General features: G+C 45.1%; 1 protein-coding gene across 9 annotated transcripts in view; it reads left to right on the top strand.

Annotated features, from left to right (window-relative positions):
* Nucleotides 1-5,940: 5,940 nt before the first annotated feature.
* Nucleotides 5,941-21,635, top strand: part of SGMS1 (sphingomyelin synthase 1) — a 98,773-nt gene continuing 83,078 nt past the window's right edge. For 8 of the 9 annotated variants that reach the window (XM_075109583.1, XM_075109584.1, XM_075109577.1 and 5 more), the window contains exon 1: nt 5,943-6,073. The gene's annotated coding sequence lies outside the window, so the exon portion shown is untranslated. Of the gene's footprint in view, nt 6,074-21,635 lie in introns of all 9 variants that reach the window. The other variant, XM_075109587.1, reaches the window with a different exon arrangement.

Genomic DNA, 21,635 nt, shown 5'->3' with positions numbered 1-21,635 from the left:
GGAGCTAATCGGGGCTCCCTGAGTCACTGCAAAGACACAGCTGTGCGACTGCCCGTGTGAAATCCCACCTCAGTGCTGCTGAGTTCACAGAGCAAGATTTTCTTCTTCTTCTACAACCTGCCCTCAGCCTGGTTGAGGTAAATGAGTTTTAACCATTCTGTAATCAACACCTCTTAGGCTGCTATAGAGCCCTGTGCTGCCAGACCTGCCCGATCATGTAGGCACCAGCTGCAGGGAGGTGGATTCGGCAGTGCTGGCTCAGAGCGGGTCAGCTCTGGTCCAGGCTCAGCTGAGCCCTGCTAGTGTATGTGTGTGTATGGAAAAACACAATTTACCCTTCTGGAGATAAGTATAGGTTTTACAAGGAAACAGGCAAGCAGAGACATGCACCACAGCAACAATTCAAATCCACTTCTACGTTTATTTATTTACAGTTAATGTTAGGGATCACAGAAAAAAAAGCTTTTTGAATGAGCAGCACTAGCATGTGTAATGCTAGTGGGAAAATCAATGGCTGCAGCATCTGAGGTGCAGTTTCAATAAGTATTTCAAAGCAAATGAGATCAAAACTCCTACCACAGCCTGCAGGAGCACAGATATTGCAGCCCTGTTGAGCTGCAGTCATAATGCTGCTGTATCTGCCTCCTATCTGTATCGTTTGCTGCCCTCCTACACAGAGGAGGTAGCACACAGTGCCCTCCATCAGCCACACTCCTCCTTTTCAACCCAGCAAGAGGGACAAAAAGCTTATGCTGGTTCCAGCGTTAAAATCCTCCCAGGGAAAAGTAAGGCTAAACCAATTTGCTCCATAAACTGGGGCCAGGGACTGTTCCAGCGAGGAGCTGCGCACCATGCAAGAAAGTCTTGCAAGTTTCAGCAAGCCTTGTTGGGAGCAGGCACTTGCTCCTTGAAAGAGGAGACAGCACAGAGCATTGGAGCCAAAGATGATGGAGAAAAGAGGGTGAGAGATACAAAAAGCCTGGGAGCTGCTGTTTTCAGGTAACACACTGCTGCCTGAAAACACCTTTTTTACCTAACAAGAGCAGCAAGCCCCATTAGCAGCGGTGGAAGTAGGGAGGAGAATAACCTTCTGCGGTTGTCACGTGCTATGGCATGGGGGTCCCCTCAGGATGCTGGCGAGAAGCGGGTTGCTGGCTGAAGGGGCCAGGATTGGCAATATCTGCCGTGGGAGACACAGTACCATCAGCTCCGTCCCACTCCCAGCCCTGTGGCTACTCACTGTTTCCCCCCTGCATCTGCGTGGTGGCAAGTTTGAGCTGCAGCTTTTATTCTCCAGCCATTTTTACAGGATCCCCTGTCACCCCTTTCATTATCTGATGGGAAATGCCTAGCATGGTGCTAAAGGAAATGTTGTATGGATCCACTGAAGAGACAAAATGGTGGTGCCATTGGCTCTCCTATTTCTGCTCCCAAAGCCTGTGGACACGTCCAGTCCCCAGGACCCTGGGGAGAGCAGCAGCCCAGTCCAGCCGGGACACTCCACTTGCATGTGGGATACTCTGGGCAAGTGAATGACAGCTCTATGCTGAGTACCACTGGCCTCTGGCAAACCCTGCGAGTCCTCTCTTGATAACTGTTGGTTCCTTGTCTCCTTTGAATTGTCTTTTCTTCCTTCTTTTACTGTCTTTCATGCCTCTTTCCAATTTTTCTTTCTTCTTCCATTTAATTGGGGAAATGGTTGCTATTGCCCTGCCTCTGTTAAGCGTTTCTCCTTTTATTTCAAATCTTGACGCATTTTCCCCCAAAGACACATGCTTTTTTAATCAGGAGCAATCAGCCATTAAAACCAGGTTAATTAAAGGAATGAATTTACGTATTTTTCTAATCATCTGAAATGAACAGAAGGACAGCTCTACAATCTTGCATTTATAATGCTGTTTGTCTGCAACAGATCAACGCATAATATCACTGATCTGAGAAGATGGCACCATCTCACTATTAATCACTTGCCTGAATAACAAAATAGCTGGATTGGAATCTACTGCATCCTTTGGAAATAGATATTTAGGTCTCTTTTACCATGTATATTGCAGTTAAGAGCCCTGCTCTGCAGTTTCTTAAAACCATGGCATGGGAATGCAATGTGCCCTTTGCTTGACTCCATTTATGATATATTCAATTCTTATTTTTGCTCTGCTGCCACTGCTGTTGTCCTTAACACCACTTGCCACCATCAGGGAACAGGGAAAAAGCCCTGTGGGACTGCGATGCACTGGACGTATTTGGAGCACAGACTGCTCCTGCCATTTCTATTTCTAAGTCTTTTAAAAGTTTCACACTCAGTGCAACCCCATCTAACTTCAGGGTTAGCGTAAAGTCACTGAATAAATGACATCATATAGTGTCAAAATGATACCAAATTGGTATCACAGAGGCACTGAGCTGATGATGCCATTTAACGTTAAATGGGATTTAATGTTAAATTTAATGTTAAATGGCATCACAGATAAACCCACTAGATAAATGATGCAACCTACGTAAATTCTGCAACCTACACAAATTATGCCACCCCATGTGATGTCATAAATACCATCAGTGAGTAAATGGCGTCAATTGGTATCAAGTGATGTTGTAAATGGATAAATGGTCATTGCTGCACTGAAAGATGTACCTATGGTGAGTGTGATAAGATGAAGAAAGTTATTGAAATTTTATTTAAGTTAGTTTAATATTAGTTCATTAATAAAGTAACGATTGAAAGTAAAGAGTGAATGTATTATAACTAAATAAAAATATATCTGCAAATTGAATATCATTAATAATTGTTGATCATTGCCTAATGATTATTAATGATTGTGATCTATTAGCATTTTACTGTTGATTCATTCATGTGTACATCAATTTTGATTAATCAATTTAATCAAAGCACCAGCAGGAAAAACCCCCAGCTGAGCGGAGCTGTGGATTGGTCCCCTTTGCTCCTGCAAGGGCATCTCCGTCCCACAGGGAGTTCCCCGAAATTATGTTATCTGGTGCCAGCACACTCTCTCAGGTCTTCCCCGCCCTCGGCACTTGGGGACTGGTTGTAGCAGGGCAGGAAAGGTTGTTTTCAGGAACACAAGTGGCTCAGCAGGATTAAGCCCAGGCAGCAGCCCAGGACAGCTATTTCTAAGCCCCTCGGACAGCCCTTTGTCATTCCCTCCCAAAAGAGAGGTCAGGCTCCCTGAGAATCAATTTGCACAGCCTTCAGGTTCATATTATTTGTGGGAAAATGCCCATACTAAGAGAACAACCCCAGAAAGGGGGAATTTATTATACCATTACCCTGGGGGAAGTGTCAGCCACATTAATCCTATTATAGCATTAGTAGGACAGGGTCGCAAGAAACGATAGTCAGGGAGAAAACAGCGCCCTGCCAAAAAGCCAGAACCCCTGTTAGGAATATTCTTGTCTTGATAGCATTGCACAAGGGGAGCAAACAGAAAGATACAGCGTGACGAGGATCATCAAGTCCCCAGCAGGCTCCACTGCCCCAAGGAGGATGCACCAGCACTTCCAACAAGCCTTTTCGTCCTTGGCGTGGCTGGGTGAGTGCTTGGTGCTTGTAGCAATCATAAAGCCTGGCATTGCTTTCCAGCAGGTCCCCTATGCCTTTGCCATCAGCTTTCCTGTCTTCCAAGGAGAAATGAGGCAGGGAGCAGTGAGCTGGCCCATTCCTAAACCCTTCCTGGTGCAACCATGTTCATGCAAGCCAGCCTTGCAAAGCTTTGGTAAGAATGAGATTTTAAGCCTGGTCAACTTGGGAAAAACCAGAACTGAGCAGCTGGTACTAAATCTACTCACAAATAAATCCCTCCTCAGGGCTGAGAGAATTGCAGCCATTGACCCCTGGGTTGTCTTCAGCGACAAACCCAAAAAAGATGCACCGACTGAATTAAAAACAAGGTCGTGGCAAGAAGAGCGAGGAGGAGGAAAGGAAGCAGGCAGGAGGGGAGAGTCACTTGCAAGCTGCACCAGTGATGCACACGGGGTTTGGCCTCTCTGAAAACTCCTTAAGGCAGTATTTCGTTAGCTCAGAGGGTTTACAAGGTGCTTTCTTGCTCTATGGGAGAAGATCAGAGTTCTGGCTCAGCTCTGGAGGACTCTGGTCCCATCCATTTGCCTAGAGAAAACCTCCTCTGCCTGCATGACTGGCTCAGCACTGCCAACATGCAACACACGCACCTATATTTCTCACTCATTTCCGTGATGACTTCCAGGAGATGGCAAGCAAAGAGTGGTAAAATAGTGGCCAATACAATGCTCAGACTCTGGTTTTCTATTCAGATGAAAACGATGCATTTATATTTAGCCCATGAGTTCTGTGCACAGACAACCAGGTAAAAAAATGTATTGCCAATTATTTGCTTTGGAGAAAAATCAACTAAAGTCTAGTGCTAGATTTCCCCAGCACCCTTTTTCCAAGCCATCCTCTTCCATCTGTGTTTCTCATCCTAATACTAAGCGGTTTGCACAGGGTGAAAGCTGTTGCCTGGATCCTGAAGTCAAACAAAACTTGGTCCCTCTTCATCAGCACTGATGAAAAAATGTAAAGAGCTGCAGGTCATGGCAGATCTCAAAATGTACCTTTCACAGTGGCTCTAAATTTGAGTTTTATTACACTGAGAATGGCTAAACTACATTTTAAAGAACAGCAGTATTTGGTAGTCCCTTACAGAGGACCAGGACACCATTGTATTTCAGCTGTCCCAGTGCATAAATTACTACTTATAAAAGCTTAATTTTGATTTTGCTTGGGTAATGTCTGCAATCATTCATTAATTAGGTTAAGTCATGATGGGTTTTTTTTAGATTTCTGCATGTTTACGTGCCAAGATCAGCAAAAACTGTCTCTTGCTTGATGTTACTGTGACTTACTGGCATATCCAGTCCTTCCCACATGTGTTTTCATCCTCCTACTGCCTGGGAGAGGGCTAGCTGTGGTACAGCTCTGCTATCTCCACGATCTGATAGCTAGCAACCAAAGGCCTGAAATAGGGAAAAAGTTTTAATCAGACCTTGCAGATCTTCCCACGCTGGGGAACAGACCCGCAGGAAACCAGGCTCAGCACACGTGGGTATCCCCAGCGCTTCTGTGGGGACCACAAAATGCTTTTGACCTTTTTGGATAGAAAAAATATCACTGCTTTTGTATTAACAAGGAACAATATGTGAAGCGCGAGGTTTGAAATAGGATGTGAGGTGTTAACATTCATGAAAATAAATTCTACCCTCTTTCTACCTAGAGGTGACATCCAGAGGTCGCTCCCAAGCTAAATTGTTCTGTGATTTTATTTGAACTAAGACTTTATTAATAACAGCTGACTTCTTGTGTCTCCAGAGCTATTGATGTTACAACGAAGAAGGTGAGCAGAAGACCCAACAGGCTGGAACAGCCCCTGGAGACTGAAATAAAAGCAGATGCCAGAGTTTGCTCCAACACCTCACCCTCTGGCCTTGCAGCTCGCAGAACAGGACCTACTCGCACCAGCCCTGGACTGCATTTTCCCTGTGGAAAGGGAGCATTTCCCCGCACCGGTGGGGAGCGCAGCCTCACCTCCTGAAGGGCGAGGCCACGCCCGCCAAGCTCTGCCGTGCCGCCAGATTTAGCACGAGGACTTCTCGCACCTTGCTACACCTCACCTGTTCAGAGCGCATTATGCTGATGCCAGATATTTTATTTTTTAAATTTTTTTTTGGCTACGGTCACTCAGATTCAGGGGGGCTTATTTAAGGAAAAAAAAAATAGCAGTTTTCACGGCGGCAAGCGGCCTGCCCCAGTGTCACAGGTTTTAACGAGCAACGGTGGGTGGGAAGGGAAATAAATCCCGCGAACAAAAGGGCTTTTGAGACCGGCGTTCCCTGACCCGCCACAAACACACCGCCACCGGTCCCTGCCCGCCGCGCACAAGATGGCGGCGCGGGATGACACGGTGGTCACGTGACGCGCGGTGCCGCCCGCCCCGCCCGCCGCCGCCGCACGGGACGCGGGGCCGCCGCCGCCCACGGGATCCGCCCGGCGGCTCCGCCGCGCCGACCCGACCCAAACCGCTGCGGGGCTCCGCGCCGCACGGTGAGCAGCGAGCCGCGCCGCCTCAGCCTCAGCGCGGGGCTGGGCGGTGGGGCCGGGCGCAGGCCCTGGACGGCGGCGGCGGCGGGTGGGGCGGCGCGGCGGGTGACAGCGAGGACGGGGCTGCCGCCGCCCCGCGAGGCGAGGCCGTGTAGCGGTGGGGCCGGGGGGCGGCGCGGGGGTCCTGGCCCCTCAGCCCGCCGGTGGCCCCCGCAGCCCTGGGTGATCGGCGGGGGGTGTCCAGGCTCCCTCAGCTCCGGGGAAGGCTGCGGTCCCCTCCGCCGGGGGGGCCTGAGGGGGTTCTGGTCCCTGCGGTCCGGGGCTGTCTGGGCCCCTCAGCCCCGGGGCGACCGGGGGAGCTGCGGTCTCTTCAGTCCCGGGGAGCTCTGGTCCCCTGAGCTCGGGGGGCTGCGGTCCCCTCAGCCGCGGTGCCTGGTTGGGTCTGTCTCCATGAAACCCAAGGTGTCTGAGCGGGGGGTCTGGTCCCCCCTGGCTCCGGGTGTCTGGGGGGCCCATGGTCCCCTCCACTCTGGCGGGACCGTGGGCTGAGCTCTGTCCTCTCAGCCCAGGTGGGGCCTTAGGCCAGGGCCCCCCTCAGCCCTGGGGTTGCCCGGTGCCCTCAGTTCACTGGGGTGTGAAGGCAGGTTGCTTCCCACTCTGAAAGAAGGTGGAGGTGTCGGCTGCAAGCAGGGAAGGGATCTGTCCCGTCCTGAGGACTCTTGAGGGCCACAGCAGTGGCGTTAGGGCTGCACCTCAGCCCTGGGTCTGTTTGCTGGGTCGTGGTGGCCTGAGGGTCCTGGGATGAAGAGGCTGACGGTAGAACGGGGGATGAGGAGGAGAGGCCTCGCCATCGCTGGTGACCACCCCAGCAGGTGGGCACACTCCCTCTTTGCTTGTGAAATTGCTTGCTGATTGACGGGCTGGATTATTTGGATTTTTTTTGGGGTGTATAACATATGTGGCTGTCTTTTTACTGTGTTCCTGCTGGAGGCCCTGATTTGATCAAGGTTTCTAATTTATTCTGTCTTGTGTGAAAACCTCATTAAAGAAGGCCTTGGTGCCTTCAGGCACTGTAAATACATGAAGCAAGGATGGAAAAAGAGGAAAGAGTATTATTTGTAAAAAATGGGAGCTCTGCCATAATGACATGGTGCTGATGAATCTTGCTGATGCAGGCAGCCTCTCTTAGCAGGGATGGAAATGGGATGTCGATGAACTCGTGTCACTTCAGCTGGTGGCAGCATCTGTGCATCGCGGTATGACACAGGTTTCCTAGTAATTCCTTCAGACTCCATTCTGCCCCTCCAGGTCCGTGTGGATTCATGCCTGTTTGTGAACCAGTATACGATACAGATGTGGTGCCTGATAATTCAAGTCACTGGAAGCTCTGCTGTTGATCTTCGTGGGTTTGGGCTTGACTCTGTTTGTTTGGGGAGTGGATGTTGCACTGAAGTAATGCACCCTTCTATTTTATTTTGTGTAGTATTTTGGTAAGCATTGGAATTGCTCAGCTTAGTGAAGGTGTTTAGAGTTTGGGAGGAGAATGCAGTCAACCCTGGTTAGTGGCAGATGGAAGGTAAAGGCTACTTTTACAATAGAGGTAATAAACCCCCTTTAAATCCAGAGAGATTGCCTTGATTTTCTGAGCTTGTGCATGTAGAGCAGAATCAAATTTAGCTCAGATGCCTTTAAACTGTGTTTGTGGTCTCTGCAACAAACTATGATTCCCAGATCATTTATCACCCTTCTTTCATCTTTCACGTATCAACCTAGAGAAAACATGTCTCCACGTGTTTAATTGCTTTTAATGAAAACTTTTGACACTTCTAGATTGAATAAATTGAAATAAGCAGATAATTTTCAGGACTTGGAGGTATTAATGAATACTGTTTATTCAGATTTAACGGTATCCTTAAAAGGCAGTGGCTTGATAATAGCACCTTTCATATACCTGTTCTCCATGTATATCATTGCTTCTCTCAATGCTCGTCAAGCTTGAATAGGTGCTGATTTTCACTAAATAATTATTGAGTCCTCTTGAACTGAACATCTAGAGGAAAAACGCATGCACCATTGGTGACGGCAACTTAAAAATTCTTCCTGTCTTCTGGTCGCTGCTGCTCTGTGTTGTTCAACGTTGCTTAATTGGTATGCTAAATATGGGTGGCCCGGGACTTATTCAGATTTAATAGCAATTTCAATCTGGCCGTAAGGAATGGTTGCTGAATTAAAGGCTTTTTTAATTGGGGCAACAGGACATGTTGTAAAAAATGCTCAGACAAAAAAAATACAGAACCTTGTTCTCCAGCATGTCAGGAAGGGCCTGTTTGGAGTAAAAAAAATCTGCGTAGCACCACCATCAGAAACGGAATTAGGAGACTTGCACGTGGCTGTGAATGCTGGTTTTGCTAATCGTGACATGAGATCTGTCTCTCATGGTGTGGTTCCTAGAGACATGTGTTGTGCAGGAAGGATTTTCAAGGCTTCACAGTGAGGTAGGTCCAAAGTGTTCTTTGCTGAAATAGGGCAGAGCACCTGAAAGCTATTTCAGTCATAATTCAAGTGTAATGCTTCAAAAACAACTCTGTGGAAAAAATGTTCTGAAGTAGAGGTGAGCTCAAAATGAACTCAAACCCGAGTTTTGAGAGGTTGTTTCAGAATCCTTTTTTGAAGGATTTTGGTGTCATTGGAGGTGTTTTGTACCCAGGCCACCAGCATGCAAAGAGGGGCAGGCAGCCCTCTAAACGCTGACGTTCTGCATGAATTCCCAAAGTGTGGCATCATTCAGGTTAATAATTGTCTTCCCTGCCTTGTGCCCCCTCGAAGGCAGGGGAAGATGCAGAAGACTGTAGAAAGCTTGAAACCTACTGTCTTTTTGTGACACTTTCATCCCAAATATATTTTATGCTTTTGAAAATCTACTTAGCAGAGACAGTGTTTGGTGCAGGTTACTTGGGCTTGATTTTTGTTGATAAAAAGAACATCCATCCTAATAAGCTACTGAGTGTGACTGGTTTCCCTATGCTGTGTATAGTTCATTAAAGTAAGTGAATATTTAAACATCTTTAAAATGTTTGTATTGTTTCTGGTTTTGTCAAACATGTTAATGTAGTTGAGGGGGAGAAAAAAAAAATCCTTGGAAGTACCACCTGAGCTTTGTTCTGATAGCTCTTGACTAAGAACTGTTAAGGGAAAAGTCTAATTCAGGAGATCGTAACGTGTCTCAAAGAACTGCAGCTTTGAAAGTGTCGTTATTGCTGTTGCTAGTTTTACAGTTCAGTAACCCAAATCAGAGGAGACAGAATATGTCCTGTTGATGCTTCCTTCATTGGCTTGTGTGGTGCTGCTTTGGTATCTGTAGTCAAACAAAACACTAATAAATCTATATTGTGAAAGTGTCTTCACTAGCTGTAGGTTTGGCTTGTGCTAATTTGCTTAGATTTAAACAAACAAAACCCCCTCTCTCTTCTTAACCATGACTCTAAAGCTGTTTTCTCTTGGACTTCCCAGTGTGGTCTGCCTTCTGCCTCCCTGATTTTGAAGCTCTTTGGAGGGTAGCTTGCTTTATTTAAAGGAGTTAAGGCAAAGCGTATTGCCACTTGGAAAAACAGCTTAAAGGAATCCCTGAAGTCCAGCAGCTTTCGGTTTTTCTGATGCAGAAAGCATAGCTGTGTGAAAACTGGCAGCTTTCTTACCTTGTTGGGTGAGGTGCAGCTGTGCAGTGGGGAGGCAGGCTAGCAGAACTTCTCAGGTGTGCTGGCTGGGCTGGCTTCTTGAGACGCAGTGTGCATCCTTGTCAGCTGGCTGGGACAGTTGGACAGCTTGGAAAATTTAGGACTCCTGTGAGCATCAGTTGGTGTGGGCCTGGGGAACGGTGGTGAGTGGGGCTGCGTTGCCTGAGCCCTCATCAGAAAGACAGGTAGGAAGAAACTGAAGTAAAAATCGAAGAGGAGGCTGTAATTCCCATTTTAAGAACTGAGACAGCCTTATGTTAGCTATATTGCCCCCAGAACCCAGCGGTTTAGGAGATCTTGCTGAATAAAGCAGCTGCTTTTCTCTTTTGCTCTAATAATATGTGCAGCCGTAGCTGTGTGGTATATCTGGAGAGGAGAGCTCTTGCAGCCTTGGTTTAAGAAGGATTTTTAATAGCTGTCATCTCTTCTTGTCCAATGCAGCCTGCACCTTTGGTTTCCTTTCCTGAAAAAGAGCATTGTGTTTTGGAGTGTCTTGCAATTTTCCTTGCTGGTCCATTAGTGTATTAGCTTAGCTTCGTGTGTGTTGAATGCCATTAAACATCAGTTGGAATTTAGTGTTGGGAGCACTGAGATTTGTGCTAATTGAATTCAAAGTCTTATACTTGAATTTGTTAAAATGACATATTGAGACAATTTAAATGCTTTAATGGGAGAGTGTATAAGCATTTGCAAATTTTCTCTTCTAAGTGAATCTAACAGTGCATTTGTGTAGATGCAAGGAGAGACCCTCAGCAGACAGGTCAGGTTTTGATGGGGCTTTACTATCTCTTTTTTTTTTTTATTACTGGATTTTGCCAGCTGTCACCATGTTGTATGTTGAAAGTCTTCATGCTTGACATCTGTTCAGGGTCATTGTTGACATTGACCACCTTAAATATTTTTATAAGAATGGTAGAGAATATAGAGCCTTTCAGTTCAAATAAAACTATACCCGCAGAAGAAGTTTAAGGTACTAATAGAGAAAGGATAGTTGTTTGGGCTGTTGGTCTTTAAACTCTGTTGTGCTTTCTTCAGCTTCTATGGGTCTGACTTCTGGGGTCTTTACACATGAAATAACACCTTTTGCACCTGAAGATTTGTTGTTTTGGGACTGAGGGGGATGTTTGGTTTTGTTTTTTTTGTAGAGTACAGTCTGCACGAAACCTCTGGCATTTAACACTACTTCTTTATTCTTAACTTCAGCAAGATAAAGGATTAAATAGTCACAGAAACAGCTCTCACCACCTACAGGAGACCCTACTGCTGTGCTTTTTGCAAGGTAGTGTTAAAGATATTACTGTTGATTGGACAGGAGTCATAAAGATTGTTACTAGCTTTTGCTAGCAGTATAAATTTGTGCCTCCCTAGACAGCACAATGCTTTTAAGAAGTTTGTCTTGAAACGCTTCCATAAAATCTCTTGCTACCACGCTTTGACCTTCTGCCACTGAGCTGGCATTTCATATGGGCTTCTGGCATGAGCTCTCCTGCCACTTTCAAGTAAAAATTTACCAGGGATTGAGAAGTTTGACCATGCAGTCAGTACTGTGCCAACTTATAAAAGCTCTGTTTGTACACAGAATGTATTTTTGCTTGCTAGAAAGGCTTGAGTAGCATTTCAATAACTGCATAGAAATCGTTTTGAATCTACATACTAATGAAACAGCTACATCTAAATTGAGCTATAGTTTCTTTTCCGCTCTGAAGGTCTGTACTTTGTCTTCCTTGTACCTCTGCTCTTCTGCGTAGATTTTTATGTAGTCGGATTATATTGCTCTGGAAAACTTTGTCAGGGAAGTTAATTTAAAACTATTTGAAAGGTTTAAAAATTACTTCTGCTGTTACGATGATGAAAAAGACCTTGAAAGCACCTTGAGGGCGGTTGCTGCAAAAATACCTGCTTGGCTATGCAAATGGCGTACAGTTCCCAGAGTGCACTCACCATTCACTGATGAAGTAACTCCAAGGCCTGTGGCCACCTTCAGCACAAGTGCTGTTAGCCAGCTTGGCTAGTCATGGTACACCAGGGCTCAAGGTCCGCTTGCTTTAAATAGGAGTGAAAAGCCAGCACCAGCAGGTGAGTCAGGCATTGGGGAGCTTTGCTGCTTACAGGGAGTATGTGAAGGATATAAAGTGCCAGCAGTCTGTGGATATTGAGAGTTTAGGGACTATGGTTTTTTTCAGTCTGATAGTTAAGTGAACAAGACTTAGAGGAAGGAAGAGGAGCAAATAGTTTTTTCTGAGAATTCTGAAGTTGGGCATTAGGGGCATAAGGTGCTGAGCAGAGGCAGCGTGGGGGTAGGTGGTGTTCAAAGCAGCACTGTAAACAAAGGAAGAACAGACAGGAAAGGGTGAATGCAAGCCTGTTAAGGTCCCTACTGAATGACTTTACAGAACATAATTCTGTTTCCACCAGTACTTTTGGGATGCCAGGAATATGCATTTAATGGAAACATGATTTTATGGAGACTCACTGTGCTAGGAGAAGCTTGTGTTTGCCAAAAGCAATGCTCAGTAATGGGCTAGAGCTTATCTACTCTTCAGGAAACAGCACAAAAGCCTTATTTTGCAATAATGAGCAATTATCCATAAAGTAACAAAACGACTTGTCAGATATTGTCTTTGTTTTTGTGCATGTGCAATTTCCTATTTCAGTTTTTCTCCCTTCTGAAATGTAAATAGATGAGTTTTCAAAGGACATTTTAAAAACAAAAATGGGCCCAAAGCATGTTTATCAGAAGTGGATTATTTGTGTTCTGACTCTTTGTCCAGAATTACTTTGGGAATGCTTGTAAGAAAACTAGTATCTATGCTGAGAAGACAAGATGGGATGAGAGTGGAGGAGAGGGAAGAACCTGAGATCAGCTGCACCAGACCTATGCAATAGAAAAGGCCATTAGTAGTTTTCTTCTCTGCACTGGCCCAGCTGAGCTGATGTTTTCAATGAACTACCAGTTACTCCTTGAAGATCTTACCTTCTGAATGATGCTGCTTAACTCACAGTTCATTGCAGCACAAGTGAACTGACAGGCATGGTTTTATAACTGCCTACAGGGAACTCCCCTTGACCATTTTACTGAGTGGCTGCCAGTCTTTAAAATCCCTTTATGATTCTTCCCATTAGATGATTTCTTTGCACAAAGTACTTAAGAGGCTAAAAGTAGATTGTTTGCAATAACTTTGTAATCCCTCTCACTCTGGTAATAGTGCTTTCATACTGTCCATTTGTAGTTGATATGAGCAAATATTTAAAATAATTATCCACTCTACAATAACAGTGCACTCTACAAAAATGTTCATTGGCTTCATAGTTTGTTTTGGATTTTATTCATTAACAATCTGGGAATCTTGTTGCTGTGTTCTGGACTTCCTTTTCAGTGTTTTTGTGGTTGTAACCTGAAAGCAGACTATATACTAGAGATCATAGGGAATTGCTCTGTTCCTTCAAGCAATTCCACTGTAATAGCTATACGTTGAAATTCAGCCGGCAAGATGTGATGCCATACTACTGAATTAATTACTTGTTTTTATTGGCAGTTGGATAATAACCTGATCAGTGTCTCGCCCTTCTGCCATAAGCTTTGCAAAAACTGAAGTGGATAGTGCCTTGCCTGCCTCGGTCTACCTGCGCATAAATGACGTGTTTACAGCTTGCGGTACATGTATTTGTGCAAAGATACCATGACACCACTGAGAATGGGTTTGCACAGGGGTTCCAGTTACACACAGCTGTGGGGATGCTGAAGCTCCAACTTCTTCAAGGTGAAGGTTCCAAAGTCTGGTCTGGCTGCATGTGTAAAACTCATCATAGCAAATTAAAAAGCCAAACCAGCTTGATAATTATGAACATCCAAGTCATATTTGAGTTTGCTTACCTGATTTCAAGCAACATGAATCTATAGTTTGTCTAGGCTGCTTAATAAATATGACTGATTAAACTATATCTGAACACTTTAAAGGACAAACAGGTTTAGAAAGAAAATTTTTACATTGTGAGAAGGATTCATTTTTCTAGTGACCTGCGCTGAGGTGAAGCCTTTATGTCTTTCTAGGTAAGGTGTTACTGCTTGTAATTGCCTTGTGTTCCCAGCTGCGTTGTGCATAGTTGAACTTTACAGGGTGAAGTGATTTCAGAGTGGCTGGATATACAAATGTTAGATCCAATAAATACACCTTTCCTCTTTTTGAATATCAGAAAAAGTAACTGCACCTCGTAGTCGTGGTTACTCACACATAGTCAGGGCACACAGTTCAGTCCCATCTCTTGTGTAAGCTCATGTATAATGTTATCATTAAGACTAGCAGCTTGGCACTGAGTGTCTGTGCTCTGAAGAATGGTGTGCTACTTTGTAAATCATCTTAGTTCCATTTATTTTGAGTTCTCATTAAAGTAGCAGTGAGAATCTTTTTGATGGTCCACATGCTGAAAACATGCTGGAGATGAACTGCTTGAATTTCCTAGAGTGAGGGAGACAAATAGTTTTCACTGGTGCATGACTGAGCTGGTGGTTGTGGTAGCAGGGTGGTTTGTGGGAGGCAGAGGCTTCCCACCTTGGGACCCAGGTGAGGTGTGAATGCCTTGGAGCTGTAAACTCTGATCCCTATCCCTAAATCCCTGCTTTTAGGTTAAGAGGCTGCAGATTAAATTCCCAGAGAAACCAAAGGTTCAGGTATATCTGTTCAAAGTGAGCTTTCTGGGCTGAATTAATTAATGGATATCATAGAGCTGCTTTTTTTTTTCTTTTCTTTAAAAATTCCCCCCCTTCTCTCATCTCCTCAGTTTCCACTGTTAAAGGGTGTCCCAGGAAGTTTTGGAGGAATGCGTTGTGGTTTACCTAGCAGAGTAGGAACTTATCAAGAGGGAAATAGCAACACAGTGAATGTCAGCATGTGGGATTGTGCCGCATGTTTTCTGCCCTCACTAGTGCCTCAGTAACTGACTTCTCCAGGTCTGTGTCATGCAAAATACTAATGGTAATCTCTGCACCACTGAAGTGGAATAACTTCTGTGATGAGTTGTTTGTGACTGATGTGTTGTTGGTGTTTTGGTTCTGTTTTAAAAAACACATCATAAGAAGCAGTTGTGTGTCTGTAGTAGACTAAACTGAAGCCGGTATTGCTTTTGTAAGAGGTGGCAACTAAAGCACTTGCCTGCACTGACTAGCCAGTGCAGTAACAGGACCTGTGAATCACAACAGCTGGAAATGCCTGAACTTGCTTGTTCCCGGTACTTTCCTGAATTAGGATAGTTGGGATATGCAGCCTTAAATGCTTGCAGGGTGTATTTTAACGTAGCTCTTGTATGATAGACTATGCTGTGTTCATTTAGTGCAACTTGCTGCTGTTGGGAAGAAGTGCCCAAGTGCCACTGAGACTCTTTGCCTTGACTGGGTAGGTTTTGGGGTGCTGGAACAATGCTTTAGTGCAGCTCGGTGTGGGACTGCGAGATCATCTTCCTCTGGGATGAGTCCCTCTGCCCAGCACAGTCCTGTCCCTTGCTCCCACAGCAGATGGGAGCTGATTCCTCTGAGCTGGGGCACAGCCTTGGTGCTCTGGCACTGGAGGTGGTGAGGGGCTGGCAGAGCATCATGTTCACCCTCCAGAAGGGGTTGAAGCCAGCAGAGATGCCATGAACGGGAAAAGCCTGGGAAAGGATCTGGTGGCAGGGGAGGAAACAGAGGAGCAATGGCAGAGGGCATAGGCAAGATGCCGTGGGGTATCTGTGGTGCCTGATCTTAGTAAGATACAATTAAGATATTGATGCTACTACATCAGTGCTGTAGCAACTGTGACTAGTCCACCCTCCAAGACGGGATTTCAGCACTTATGAAGCCAGTTCTCAGTATTCTAGGTGAAGTGTATGTGTGAATGTATGCTTGCCTTTCATGTGTATCCTAGACATAAAGAGATATGAAATCAGATGTATAATTTAGGGTGAGAGCTTGCAGGCTCGAGGGGTTCGGATGTGCAGCTCTGTTATAGTTCTTGTATCCATTTGTCTTTGCTCTTAATGTTGATAACAATCACTAAAAGAGGTGACACAAACTTCAGCTAGAAGGAAGGTAAAGTCCATGTATTTCCACAGGTGCTGCAAAGTGAAACATCTGAAGCATTTGAACATACTGATCTTTCTGTATTTATACCTTTAAAAATGGGGGAAGAATTAAAATAAATAAAAAGAGGAATGGTTACTTTATTGGCTTCTCTGGAGGCAGCATTATCCTCTTCTGAATTTGAAGATTTGTATCCTTTCAAGAACTGCTTTAAAAACATTTCCTTTTTTATAAAGCAGAGGTGAATTACTCTGTGGTCATTTATGTGCAGTGGCTTGCTGTATGCTTAATAATAATAACATGCATATATTATTTGTGCTGAACTTTTTTTTATTAAAAAATCTCGAGTCAGTCTATTAGAAGAAAGGGCATGTTAGATTGTCTTGAACAAAGTACCTTTCTTTTTTTTAATTGGTATTTTTAATGCTATGATTTACATTGGCAGGGTGAGGGCAGCACTATTCCTCCAGTAGCTCAGACAAGTGTTAAAAGTTAGCTCTGCAGGGAGGAGGAGGAGAGCTGTTCCCTTATACTGAGGGTTCCTTAGGTACTTAGAAAGCTACTTACATTTGAGGAATAAGTTAAGTATGCATTGATATGCAGTGTATGTGCAGTAAAGCAACAGGTTTTTAAGCACAGCATTTCATAGAATTATTCTCAGTGTGACTTTGCAAGTATTTCCACATGAAACCTACCAGTTTTGGTGGTACTTGTCATCAAAGTCACATGCTTTCAAATTACCTCTTAGAGTAGTCCTGGCCTCCCTGGACTGATCTTCTCACTGTTCCTCCACATCTTCCACCTCCTTGTGTCCATTCCCACCTTCTCAAGGCCCTCTCATGTCTTGAGACCTCTGCTGCCACCACCTTCCCCCCGGCTCATAGATGTCCCTGAGAGGTGGCTGTTACCTGAAGGGTAGCGGGAAGGAAGCCAGATCTCTCCAGCTACTTCTCATTTGAAAGAGCAGGGACAGCAGTGGGATGGGAGGGAGCCCCAGCTGAGTGCTCGGGGGAAATGGGACCCCACCACTGAATTGCGGGAGGAGCATTTGCTGCAGTGGAAGGAGAGGGCCTGGGCTCCTTCTTGGAAGGGGTGAGTCTTGGCTGCACCTGGAGCACATGGTGTAGGTACCACGGAGTCATGCTTTGCTGCTGGGGTCCCTGTGCTGCGCTTCGGGTAAGGTGAGAAGGGGAGCTTGATATTGAAACAATGGCTGCCTTTGCTAGATTAGTTTCCAGGTTTGTGTGTGTTGTTTCTGTACTCAAATGCAGGAATATTGTTCTGGCAAGTGTTTTTAAACTTGGATTCTCTTTTCATAATCGCATGTAATTTCCTAGAAACTTCAGAGAAGGGATGAAAATATTGTTGTAGATTGGTTGGAACAACTGGTAATACGTGCAGGTGATCAAGGGTAAACTGAGGGCTGGTATTTGAATGTGCTAAAGCAGGAAACAAAGCCTGGCTTTCACCATCAGAAATCTAGGGTCTGTGTTGATTTTTCTTTTGTATTAGAGGTTATAGAGAATGTTTCCTCTTTTCCTTAATGAAACTGCTTTTGCAATATGTGTTGATCCATCTTTAATCCTATATAGAAAGACCAGTGGCTATACCTGAGAGCAGAATCTGCTCGTGCTTTTGGGACTTCACATATCCCTTTTGCAGCTACCAGCTCAGCAGTTAAGCCTATTACAGAAAAAACCTTTAGCTTGTTTAGGTTGTTTCTCACCCTTCCTCCAGTCAGGCTGTTTGGCAAACACCTCTCCAAGTGCAGGGTTGTGGGGGGCATGGGAGGGTGCTTTGCCACAGTCACTGCTCCTTCCTTTAGCAGCCAAAAAACCTGCAGAGCTGCAAGGGAGAGGAGGGAGGATCCTCATCTTGCTTGTTGCAAGTGTGCACGTTTGGATTTTCACCACGCTGTCTGCGACGAGCCAGAATAAAACTAACAAGTGAAGGCATCCCAGTTATGCTCCCACCCAGGTCATATGTGCCACTGCGTTGTGCTTGCTCTGAAAGAGGTCAACCTCGTGTTTACATCCCGAAACGCAACCGGGATCAGAGTTTATGGGTTTCAAGGAGATCTGCTTTTCCCAGCAAGTGCACGCGTGAGGCTGGAGTCAGGGATAAGCATACCCCAGGGCAGGGCAGGGGAGGGAGAGCTGGCTGCAATTCCTGACTGTGCTGGGCTGCCTCCCCTCCCTCCCTGCGGAGGGGATGTCCCATTCCAGAAATTAAGGGGAATTAGCAGCTGCTTGGCAAGCCCCAGTATTTTGCAGGTGGCTTTTAGAGGAGTGGCACAGTTTCCTGTTCCTGACCCTGAGGTGTGTTTAGTTTTGGGGCCTCTGGCTGGGGGGAGGTGGATCCAAAAATTGTGTGTTTTGCCAGATCCGAAGCCAACCGGCTTGTCAAATCTGCAGTAAAAATGTTTCTTTGGCCGAAGAGGGGAATGTGTTGTACTACTGATAACTTCGAGGGACCTGGGTGCTTGCTGGCACATACATTTCTTGCTTACATTGGGAACTGGAAGTGGGCAACTCTAAAACCACATCCTGTAAAGCAGGACCAGTGGGTTAATGATGTGTTGGGCTGCCCAACAGAAATGGGCAGAATCAGCCATTTTCAAGGACAAGATTTCTCTGCAGACCCAGCAGCACATTTCCCTTTTGAGGAAGATGTAGCTCAAGTTTCCTCCCTCTTCTCCATTACTTTTTAGATGAAATATGTTGTTTTGTTCAGGTCAAATTTGCAAATCCGTTGTCGGAGCTCGGTTTTTCTTTTCTGCCAATTTAGTGGTTTTTGCACCTTTCATAAATAATTTGAATAACTGTTAAAACTGGAAGAGGCTGTTTGGTGTTTACAAAACTAATGGAAAACTGGAAAACAGACGCATTATAAGGGATGGCCTCTCAAAAAGGGAACTAGTGCACAAGTCAGTAATGTTTTCCTTGTTGACAGACTTGTTTGGAAGAGATTATTAATCCCTCACATCTGTGCAGATGCAGCTTTCAGACTCTGGCTGTTAGTATTTTTAACTAGAGCAAACTGCAGCAGGGAGTTCCCCCCTCCTGTTCCAATTAAGTACATTGGTTTCTTCAGGGAACTTGCTTGTTTTTCAAAAACCACAGCTTGGTAACGGAATGCGATATCAAAGTTTACCACAGAAACTGTCAGAAGGAGAAAGGAACGCAGCTCTTGCCGCAATACTAAAAACAGATTAAAACTCTCTATAACAAAGTGTAAAGGCATTGAGGTTGCATAGTGAAAATGGGGAAATGGTGAGGACTAAGAGATGAGACAGTGGGGAGAGTAAGTTGCTCATGCGGATCAGAACTAGGCTGGTCAAACTTGTGGCTTTGGGGACTGAGGCCTTTAAGATAATGTTGGTGATGGTGAATGTTGGTGATGGTGAGACTGTGACTTGGCTCCTCCATCCAGAAGAGTTGGCTGTGCCTGTTAGCCCCATGGCTCTGCGTTCCCCAGCCCCACATGTTTGGCAGAAGGACTGTCAGGTTGATATCGATAAAGGTTAGTTTAGCTCACTTAATCCTAACAATACTCTAGCCTGTATCTCTGTCTCAGAACAAAAGCCCCAAACTTAATGATAGCCTGCTTTGTTGATGGCATGTGAAGGACTGTTTAGTGTTGCCAGACTTAAGCGAAACTAGGGGAAAGGTAATTCTGGCAGGGGGAGATCATGACCACTGACTTAAATACCCCTCACTCAAGAAATCCACCAACCCAAAAGGTTAAGGCAGTAAAGGTCTCAATCATATTGGGCACGTGTAGTCATTTACATGGGAGGCAATGACTAATATCTGGTGTATAAATAACCATTAGTTTCCACCAAAGGTGTGCAGGTTTGTACCTGGCACCCCTGTCTGTGCATTAACATAATAAGGGAGAATACCTTGACTCTGTCTGTAAATTGGGTGACGCATGCTGGTTAATGGACCGAAGTTTTGGGGACAACAAGATCTCTTCTTGTGTGGCTCCTCTTTGGAAGTGGTCAAAGTTAAATTAGACCATATATTTAAACTCAAAGTGTGTGTTTGTTAGTTGCATTGGTGCAATACTCAGTATTGAACTGTTGCTTCAGGGAAAGACAGCCTGCTGCAGAATAGTTGAGGTTTTGCAGGGTGCCAAATAGCTACACAGGGGCCTTAAAGTGCATCTCTCACAGTTGCGAACCTGGGAGGGCACCACAAAAGCTTGTCCTAAGGGGCTTTGCTCTGCCTTGCAGGCAGAGGCTTAGCAAACAGAGCAAAAGCAAACTCTGAAAGTGTATCTTTTTCTATAAGGAATTTCTATATGAATACCAATCATCATTTCCCCGAAGCCTGGGATATCACCATCTCTTACCATTTATATAACTGCATAGGAGGGATGTTGCAGCAACGCACAAATGCTTTTTAATGTCCAGAAGAAACAAGATTAAAAAGCAATTACTGTAGCCTGGCAGGGGTGTGGTTCAGAAAATTCTTTTTCCAAGGTGATGGCTTTTAGGTGTCAACACAAGGGTTAGAAAACTTAAGTATGTGAGGTAAACTGTGGGAACCTTTGAAAGTTGGAATAACTTTTGTGTCTAGGAGTTTCAAATGTTTTTTTCTTCCCTAGGGCTCAGCTGTGCTTACTTTGTTGCAGCTGAACCTGAGCTACTCTTATTTATTGATGCATTGTGCTGCCTTCCAACGGAGATGACCCCTCAACTCCACCCTGGCCCCTAGCAAGTCATCTGCCACTTGTTGGTGTGTGTGTGTTAAGCCCACTTAAAGCACTCTCACTGAGATGTAGGTATCATTTGCATCGGACTAAGAACATACTGATTTTTAACACAAAGTAATTGTTGCCCATCGGCCACTTTTATACACTGCTTTGGAAACTAATTAAAGCACCCCGTCGTCATTCTCCCAGGTATCATCTTGTAACTTCGCTTTTTTCTGGCGGTGAATTAGTCAAGTGTAATTCCAGTTTTAATTCATTGCCCTCGGTGCATATATGTGCAGGTATTTCTTCTGGGCACTGCAACAAAAGAATAACTGAATTTCTCTTCCTACGAGACTCAAGTCAGTGTTGCAGGAGAAGTTTCTTTTGAATTTGGCGTGTGTGGCAGACAACAGCAAAGCCTCGCTGGGAGCTTGAGTTCCGTGGCTCCTCTGAGCATGGCATGTTGACAGGAGGGTTGCTGCTGAACGACTGTAAACAGAGAATAAACCAGTTCCAGAACACTGATGGCAGAGCCTCCGCTTGCTCGGCCTCCGAGACTCAAGGAAACAGGCACAGTTTGTGAAACTTGGGAGCAGGCTGTACCTGCTCAGGTCACAGAGCTCCTCTGCAGACCCAGCTGTGAAATGTAATGCTCCCAGAGGGCAAGTATGTATTGAATTACTGTGCCATTACCTGTATCATGCTGCTCTGGTGAACAGATCTGCCTTCCAGCTTCCTTCTACTTTCCATTGATAGCTATGGCACCAACAGAATTAGCAAAAAGGAACACGTAAGACAATTTTAGTGTAATAGCAGATATGCTGTCTCACTTCAGCTCCACTTAACCCCTGACTTTAAGTGGGGTAATTTATGAGATTTGCTTGATAAGTTTAAAAAAGAAAAAGCCTCACTGAAAGGGGAGGAAAGAACTGCAGTAGAGCTTCAGGCTGTCAAAGGCTCTGTTTGTCCTTCTGGGTGTGTATCCCTTCATTGCTAGGTGAAAATTAGCTCTGTCAAGAAAATCTGCCTCAAGAAAAGGTATGCTTGATATTGGCCAGTTTTCTTTAGCTTTGCTTTC

Source organism: Phalacrocorax aristotelis, chromosome 14, assembly GCF_949628215.1.
Source record: "Phalacrocorax aristotelis chromosome 14, bGulAri2.1, whole genome shotgun sequence".
NCBI classification, from domain to species: Eukaryota; Metazoa; Chordata; class Aves; order Suliformes; family Phalacrocoracidae; genus Phalacrocorax; species Phalacrocorax aristotelis.
Note: the sequence above shows the minus strand (reverse complement) of the source record. Positions and strands in the feature narration are given on the sequence as shown.